The following is a 9,039-nucleotide window of genomic DNA, read 5'->3' on the forward strand; positions in this document are numbered from 1 at the left end:
CATTAAGAATGTCCCTGGCTTTCTTATCTTGCCTTCCTGTCTTCTCTCCTCAACCCTTGTGCTGGTGGCGGGATGGGGAGGGGGCAGGGGTGGTTGTCAGGAAGCACAGTTAGCCAGAGGATGAGGAAATGTGGGAGGGTGCAGTGGAGGGGGAGGAGATGAAGGACCACGGCTTTCCTCTTCCTCTCCCCACCCCGCTCAGGAGAGCTTCTTGCTGGCCGCGGGCCCCTAGCTGTGAGGAGGGTGGGAGTAACTGAATCAAGTTTGGAGCTTTGATTACTCCATGGGATTTTGAATGGTTGAGTTGAGTCTAAGTGTGTGATTAAAAAATACTCTGTAGAACATTAAAGAAAAATCCTATAAGGGTGAGCAGAAGCTTCATGAGAGCGGGCATAGTTTTCATCCAGAGGACAGGGAGGCATTTTCCCCATGGAATAAATTTGAAGGGCTATGGGAGACAAAATCATAAAGTTACTGTATCTTTTAAGTCCTATTTATTCACCATACCAGTTACATATAGGACCATTGCTATGTAATAACATTAACTGAAAAGACAATATACAGATTTATATATTATATGACTGAGCTGTGTGGAGAGAGAAAGGCAGAGAAGGAGAGATGGAGAGGGAGAGACAGAGAGGGAGAAAGTGGGCATGCATGATAGGAACCGGCAAAGTGTTCTCCACCTTTTCTCTGCCTTGGAAAGGTCTGTGTTAACCTCTCCCTCTGGCCTCCTCAACCATCCTTCCTGACACCAGTTGGTGGTCTATTGGCTTCCATCGGTACCATAACTCGTTTTGTGATTATTGGTTTATGTGTCTCTGATTAAGGTGTAAATGACTTGAGTCAAGGGTGATGACTTTATGTGGCTTTCTCTCCCCAGGGCCCAGGACAGAGAGCCTGGAGCACAATCAGCACAGAAATAAGGTAACATTGATTCAAGAAAGAAAGGACATTATTAAAGCAGAGAAACGAAGGAAGGAAGTCGGGTCTACAGCTTTGTCCAAGGGCCCTAAACTGTGGCAGCTGCTCCGTCTTCTCTCCTTGCAGAATGTCTGGCTTATCTTCCTCATAGGCCTGTGTGCTCACATGAGTTATTCGTGAGCTATTTGAGGGTTGGACCCTCAATAACTGATAACAATAATAGCTATTATTTATTCAGCAGCTGTTAGGTGCTGGGCAGGGCGCTAGGGCAGTGCTGCCCACACACTCACGCACACCTGGGGAGCTTGGGAAAGGCAGATTCTGATTCAGCTGGTTGGGTGGGTCTGAGTTGCTGCATTTCTAAAAGGCAATGCCTGTGTTACTGGTCCTAGGACATGGATGGAGTGAAGTGGAGGACTTTAGCTCATTTGACTTTTACATCAATCCTTACATTGATGCAGGACTATTACTCATTGCATTTTGTGATAAGAAAGATGAAGGTCAGAGCTGCTGAGTGAGGGTCACGCACTCAGTAGCAGCAGTAGCATTTGGATGCAGTGCTAACTTCACGGGATCTTTCCCAAGTGCCACACGCTCAGCTCGCCAAGGGGGCTCCCGTAAGAGCCATCTTTGCACTGTTGGACTCTGGAAAGAAAAGGGAGAGAAAATTATTGGATCTTGTAAAAATAAGCCATAGGCTGTGTTTTGGCTCTGGAGAGAGGTGAGGGTCTGTGAGGGATGACCATCCTCTCAGGTGAGTGCACATCCGTTCCTAGAGGGAGGTGCTCACTGCTCTCCTCAGGTCCCAGGCTCCCAGCTCCAGGCCTGGCCCCTCCCTGTGCACTCAGTGGGATGGCCCCGGGATGGGAGCCTTAGCCTAGATGGGGAAGGCTGGTTTTCAAACGGAGAAGACAGTGGCTCACCTTTCCAGCACTTGCAGGCTTCTTAGCTCATCTTGACAGCCCTCCTGTCCCCTCTACTCCACAGCTGGGAAAACTGAGGGTTAGCGCTGGCTCTCAAACCTGGGCCTTCTGATTTTTCCAAACCCTGGGTGACACTTGGTTGAGTTTTTGGGGGTTCATGAAAGGAGAGCCCAGAATGATGGGAAAGATCCAAGCATGCTCCTCTTTGAAGGAGGATAACCTGAACCAGGGTTCAAGTCTTGCCACTTTAAGCATTGCATGGCATGAGCTGGACCTCTCCAGGCCTCTATGTCCTTCTCTATAAAGCTGGGGTAATAATTGTGTGTGTGTGTGTGTGTGTAGTTGATCCTTATTGTTCATGGAGTCTGTATTTGCAAATTTGCTGACTTGCTAAAATTTTTTTGTAACCCCCATGTCACTCTCTTTTGTCATCATTTGTGGACATGTGCAAAAGTGATGAAAAATTTGAGTCACCCAATACACACACTCCCAGATGAGGTCAAACAAAGTGATGCTCTGCCTTCTTGTTTCAGCTCAGGCATAAACAGGTGGCCTTTAAATGATCTGTTTAGTGCCATGTTTTCCACATTTTGTGCTTTTTATTTGTGATTTCACTGTGTAGAATGAAACCACTGTAGTGCTGCATTTTTTTTTTTTCAGGCTGAAGTTTTATTTAAAATGTAAAATGCTGATGAATAAAGCAAAAAGATATAGTGCTCTCTTCCTACTAGTTATCTTGTCCAATACATACGGGGCACACATAGTGCCCCAGCTGCAGTGCTGAAGTGCTGTCTATTGTTCCTATGTGCCTTACAGAGAACGTACTTGTGTTAGATAACTTTCATTCAGGCATGAATTGTGGTGCTGTTGGCTATGAGTTCAACAGTATATATTAAGTAAGATGTCTTTAAACAAAAATATGCATAAAACAAGGTTATATATTGATCAGTTGACAAAGTGTCATAACCAGAGGCTTGCAGGAACCTAACCCTGTATTTCCCCTAGGAGCAGTGGTTCAACATTTACGAATTCAGTGTTCACAGTGACTTTATAGGACATAATTACTGCAAATAACAAGAATCAATTATAGCTATTTCAGGGGCCATTGAATGTCACTCCCTCTTTCTCCTATTCTCACTCTACTGTTTTTGGAGGGGTCATACTCTTGAACCCTAGAGACTGTGGTCATGGTCAGGGTCAACGAGGAAGAGCAGGCAGCAGAGTCAAGTGCATGAGTGTGGACTCTTCCCATCAGACCTGGAGCATCCACATCACCCCCCTTTTATCCATGTCTAGAAAGATGTGCCTCTGCTTCTCATGCGTGTAAAAGGTGATGACATGGTACCTACTTTATGGCTTGTTGTAAAGATTAAATAAATTAATATGCAAAAGGTGCTTAGAGCAGCATGGTAAACAGAGCTGGGAGTAGGGTGAAGTTCCTAGGGTACCAGATTTATGGAGGCACTCACCCTGTGCTTGCTCATCCTGTTAAATTCTGTGCCCCAGTTGTCTTTCTCTTTTCACCGTGATCCCAGCCCTGCTGGCAAATGAGTATTGGCTATTGCTATTATGAATGAGAAGTCCCCTGCTCCTCCCTTCCCCTCTGTCCTCTGGAAAGGGCCCTGGAGCTACTGTTGGCTGGCCTGGGTCTTTTTGAGCCCCAGCTGGCACTGTGGGCAGGGCATGTTCCGTTTCTGGGCCTTGTTCTTCCATCTGTCAAGTGGAGGTGACGTCATCCTAGACACATTTGACCATGTCACCTGCCTCTGAGGGTGGTTGTGAGGATCAAAGGTGATAATGGGTGGGTATGTTTCTGTAAACTGTAAAGTACAGGGCAAAGGGGAGGTGTTAGTGTTTGTTTGAGTGCCCCTTTCTGGCCCTGTCATCCATCCAGCCTTCTCAACTCGGCTTGGACCCGCCCATGGCTTCTGTCTGCAGCACCCTCAGAGAAATGTGTTCCAGATGGCTGAACCCCATGATAGGGAGGAGAACACTATTTTTTATTTATCCTAAAAGCTACATTTGAAAGAGCTTCATTCCTGGCTCTTTCCCAAATCTGGTATCTTAGGCTTGGGCTCTTACCTTGTGGGCTCATTTTGGTCTTTGAAGACCCTACCAAATTTTATAGGAAGGCAGAGATGAGACACTTATTGAAGACCTACTATGGGCCGGGCATTGTGCTAAGTTCTTTAGAGAAACCCTCTGTAATCCTGACAACTCTACAAAACAGATGCTGTTGGCACCAGTGTCCTCACTGCGGAGGTGTGGAAATGGAAAGCCAGAGAGATTAAGGAACTTGCCTAGGGTCACACAGTCAATCAAGGGTGGGGCAGAATTTGAACTTCCTTCTGTCTGAATCCAAAAGTGAGGGACAGGGGAGGTGGTGGAGCCTGGTGGTTATTCCTGTGCTTGGGGGTCACACAGGTTGTAAACCAGCTCTTTCCTTACCTGTTGGGCAGTATTGGGCACGTGACTTTAAATTCTTTTAATTCTTAGTTTTTTCATCTGCAAAAACAATGATCATAAAAATATTTGTAGGATTGTTGTGAGTTTTAACTAATTAATGTATGGCTAGTGTTTCTCACAGTCCCCGGTCTAGATTAAGGACTCATCAATCTAGTTCCTGTTTCAGGATGAGGGAAGTGGCTTAGTGAATACTCCCTTAGTATGGGGGGTGCATACGCTTTGTGACAAGGTACAAAAATGGATCACTGATAACCACCCCCAGTCCCCTCCCTGTGGCTGAGGAAGAGGGTGCGGCTGTCCCCTCGGAGCCTCTCTCCGCAGCTCTGATTGAACCCAAGAATGGAGACACATTTTTCATGCCCTCTTTTCACCTGAGAACATAACTTGGTGCTTAGAAAACATTGTTGTCTTCATTAATTTGGCTTTGGCTCACTTTGGGCCTTGGTATGAGAGGGAGAGCCCTTGGGGGGTGGGTTGGATGTCTGTGTGGGAGCACAGAGAGGGGCTCGAGGGAGCACAGGTGGGGGCCTGGGGGACGGAGAGAGGGGCTCTGGGCAGAGTGTCTGCTTACTGGGGCCAGAAAGGGAGAGGAGTTCAGTGTTTCTTCCTTTGGCTAGAAGTGGTCCTTGATTTGTGTGTGTGTATGTGTGTGTGTGTGTGTGTGTGTGTGTGAGAGAGAGAGAGAGAGAGAGAGAGAGAAGGAATGTGAGCAGGAAGACGGAGAGGGCTTGTGTCAGAGTTTGTACGTGTTGGAAGACAAGAAGTGATTGGATGTGCTGGGCTGTGAGTGTGAGAATGTGTGTGAGGGAGTCGGTGTGTGTTTGTGTGTTGCGGGGAGTGACGAGCAGCTGTGTGGTAGACGTGTCACCGTCAGTAGGGGTGACTGTGCAGGATTTCTTTCATCTCCCTTCTGTGGGTCTGGCTGGGGAGGTCGTGGTCCCAGCTGCTGGGATGTAGAACAGAGTGTGCTGGGGGAGGGGAGTCCTCTTCATATCTGGACAGGACGTCCTTTACAGGGAGATTGGGTAGTGACAGATGCCAGGAGATGGGTGATGTGGCCTGACATCGCAACCCTTTCCCATTGTGAGGACAAGGGAGGGAAAACAGATGCAGTGTGTGCACAAGAGATACTGGGGGCAAGTGGCTACGGGATTATGGAACCAAGTGGCCGCAGGATTCCCAGGTTGGGGAGGCCCTGAGGGATGATCCTGAGAGGAACTTCTTCCTCAGTGTAAGATGGGAAAGTCATCTGACTCTGGTCACATAGACTTGACCTTCATCTAACAGGGGTCTCAGGGGCATGGACTAGAGAAAGGGAGGGAGAAAGCCACACAGCTGGAAAGGATTGAATGGCTGTGTGAGTGGGGAGGATTGAGGTGGCCAGGGAGGCAATGGTTCAGTGCACAGATGTGATATGGTGTCTACTGTCACCCACCCGGTGGGATGGGGGTGGGGTGTTAAGTGGTCTGGGAGGAGCAGAGCAGTACTTACCCACTGGTGGCTGGACTTGTGGGGGTCAGTGTCCAGCCCCCTACAGTGGGAGGAGTCAGAGATATGCTTGTGGCAAGAAACAGAGGGCAAACTGGAAATTGAAGTGGCAGCCCAGTAGAGCAAATGGGGCGAATGTGGCAGAGGAAGATCTATCTCGAGCTTTACCAGTGGGGCACTGGGCAAAAAAATGCCCCCCGGAACAACCCAAGGGCTGAGGCTTAGGGGGTGGGGTGCAGTGACTGACTACCCCATCCAGCTGCCCTCTAAGTCAGGCTGGGTCACCAGACCCTACGGCAATCCTAGCTGTACCTGAAACGTTCTCTCTGAGCCCAGCCTGCTCATCCTGGATCTCCTCCTCTGTTTCTGAGTTCCTGATTCCCTACTGAGTTCCTTATTCCCTACACCTCTGCCAACCTGGATTTGGCATTTGTTCAGGCCTGTGGACCTCTCCCCCCGCCCCATCATTATTTGGGTAGGGATTTCTGTGAATGTCCTTCAGATGGTGACTCATTGGCTCTGCCTTGAGGGAAGGAAGCTCATTGGAGGCTGAGTTATAGATGTCTGGTCGTGCCCATCAGGCATCCCACCACCAAAGAGGGATGCAGGTTTGGGAGAGCTGTTCTTCAAGCAGGCTCCTTGTGGAAGAGGCCCCAGGACTGGGTCTGATGGGCCATGCCCAGCCTGGTGCGGCGCTGAAGCAGGAAGATGAGTTTACTGCCAGGAAGTACAGTCGGGTTGGAGGCTGGGAGGGAGATGGCTGGGGCGTCAGATTGGGGGGGGGGGTGTCCTGGGTGGCAAGCAGGCCACGGTCAGCTTAATGGAGGCTGAGAGAGCCCAGGGAGGTCTGAGAGAGCAGAGCAGTACCTGGGGATCCAGTACACAAATGCTGGTCCTCCCAGGTTGCTCTTTTGCAGCGGGAAGTGAAGGACGAGGGTCTTATTTGCTGGTCATCTGTGAACACATCTCCAGCTAAGAGGAGACGGTAGGCTGGATCCTCTGAGAGGCAAATGCCAAGGCAACATTAGATGTTCAGGAGATTTACTGGGGAAACTCTTGTGACAGATAAACGGGAGAGAGTGGCAGCAGGCACGGCAAGCGTGCAGAAGTGATGTGGGTCCACCCCCTGGGAAAGCAGAGATGAAAGGTAGGAGGGGTGTACAGGAAGGTCTCAGACCTATGCTCACTTCTGAGAAATTTTGGCCAGGCTTGTATAGTGGTTCTTGAGCCAAGTCACCCATTGGAGCAGCCCTGCGTCTGTCAGGGGTGGGCAGGCACTTGTGTTGCTGCTGCACCCAGTAACTGGCTGTGTCTGGTAGGGGTGGGTGGAGGCTTGCTCCCCACTGCCCCTCCATTCACTCACTCATTGGCTGTGTCTGTCTGCTGTACCCAGTCATTGGCTGGGAACTGCCCTGGGAAGCCTGGCTTCAGCACACGCATAGTGGTGGGTCCAGAGGGGCAGTGGTAAGAGAGGGGCTTCCAGAGACCTGGTGGTGCATTTCCATGGTTTCTAAATGGCATAAGGGGGGCAGAGGGAGGTGGTTCCAAATCAATTCCTGCGGCAAATTATCTTCATATTTCCCCTTCCAAATGCTCCTTGGCATTTAGAGTTATTTAATCCAATTCACCTGGCACAGGACTCTGTGGGAAGAGAGTGGGGAAATCAAGAAGGAAGAAGAGTCTTACAGTTGAAGAAGCACTGGTCTCCAAGAATGGAGACCTATGTTCTCTGGTTCTGTCACTAACTCTCTTTGCAATGAAAAGCAAGACATCTCACCTCCCTGAGCTCATTTCTACATTAGTAGATTGGGAGTAATAGTAATTTTTACTACCTAGACATGTCGTGAGGATAAAAGAAAATTGTGGATGTGAAAGTTTGCTTTTAGCTGAAAAGAACTATACAGTTATGTGTGGACGGACAGCATTCTGCCTATGAAATATGTATCTCTCTAAATAAACTCTCACTCTCAAAAAAAGAACTATACAGATATGTGGTATAGTTCTTTTATATGAACATTATTAATAAGGGTAGGATGGGTTTATTATGATGACTAAGTTATTTCATGTGACGTGCTTAGCCAGGCATAAAAGACAATAAAAATTAGCTGCTATTCCAGTGGCCTCCCCCAGCCCCACCCAAATTTGGCCAAGAGCCAGTTCTATCCAGGGATATTTCTTTCTTTTTTTAAAATTTATTTATTTATTTATTGTCTGCATTGGGTCTTCATTGCTGCACATGGGCTTTCTCTAGTTGTGGCGAGCAGGGGCTACTCATTGCCATGGCTTCTCCTGTTGCAGAGCACGGGCTCTAGGCACGTGGGCTTCAGTAGTTGCGGCACACAGGCTCAGCAGTTGTGGCTCACGGGCTTAGTTGCTCTGTGGCATGTGGGATCTTCCTGGGGCAAGGACTGAACCCGTGTGCCCTGCATTGGCAGGCGGATTCTTAACCACTGTGCCACCTAGGAAGTCCAGGGCTAATTCTTGAATGTGTTTAGGCCTAAACAGTTTTCCTCAGGAAATCTGAACTCAGAGCTGCTGCTCTGGGCCCACACTGTCCTGGCTGAGCTCCACTTCCTGTGCCAGCGTTGGCTGGGATTCAGGAGGCTCTGCCGAGGGAGGTTGCAGCTTAATATTTAATGTCGCCTCTGCTCCTCCACCTCTGTGAGATAGGCACTGCTAGTATCTCTGTGTACAGAACAGCTCAGAGAGGTGAAGCGTCTTGTCCGAGGTCACAGAGCAGCCTCAGTCACAGCTCAGAGCTCTCCGGAGCCAGAGCCTTCTCAGGAGTGTGGAAAGTGAGGCAAATGTGCCAAGGGCCTGGCAGCGTGGTGGCGCAGGCAAGCTTGGCAGACAGTACTTACTGTTATTTCAGCCCAGGTCGGCTCTGGGTGTGGGAAGCTGCTCCTCAAAAGCTTCCTGATTCCTTCACTGCCCGTCATTACCAGAGACGCCACGTTACGCATCCTTACGCGGAATCCGCCCTCTCCGTCAGAAGGCCAGCTTGCTCTGTTGGTGTGTGTGTTCCTGGCGTGGCTGCCTGGCAACACTGCCTTTGGGGCCTCTTGCCTTCTGGGAGGGAAGTTCCAGGTGCTTAGGCTGCTGCCCGCTAGCCCAAGGGTTGTATGCCCTTTTAATTGTTATTGGGCATATGTTCCGGCCCCCGATAGTTTTAAAGCAAATTTCTCTATCAGTTGGCTCTCCCTCCTGCATTCATTTATTCACTTAACAAACTTGTTGA

At 49.2% G+C, this 9,039-nt stretch overlaps 1 long non-coding RNA gene across 2 annotated transcripts; it reads right to left on the reverse strand.

The window, feature by feature from the left end:
• Positions 1-486: 486 nt before the first annotated feature.
• Positions 487-8,736, reverse strand: LOC130832740 (uncharacterized). 2 transcript variants are annotated; one of them, XR_009048365.1, is made up of 4 exons: positions 8,663-8,736; positions 6,669-6,800; positions 4,296-4,352; positions 487-1,569 (listed from the first exon to the last, which is right to left on the reverse strand). It is a non-coding gene; the product is annotated as an uncharacterized LOC130832740 (long non-coding RNA). The 2 variants fall into 2 exon arrangements; XR_009048366.1 differs by having other exon boundaries at positions 6,669-6,927.
• Positions 8,737-9,039: the final 303 nt, after the last annotated feature.

The sequence above is a fragment of the Hippopotamus amphibius genome, chromosome 1, assembly GCF_030028045.1.
Source record: "Hippopotamus amphibius kiboko isolate mHipAmp2 chromosome 1, mHipAmp2.hap2, whole genome shotgun sequence".
NCBI classification, from domain to species: domain Eukaryota; kingdom Metazoa; phylum Chordata; class Mammalia; order Artiodactyla; family Hippopotamidae; genus Hippopotamus; species Hippopotamus amphibius.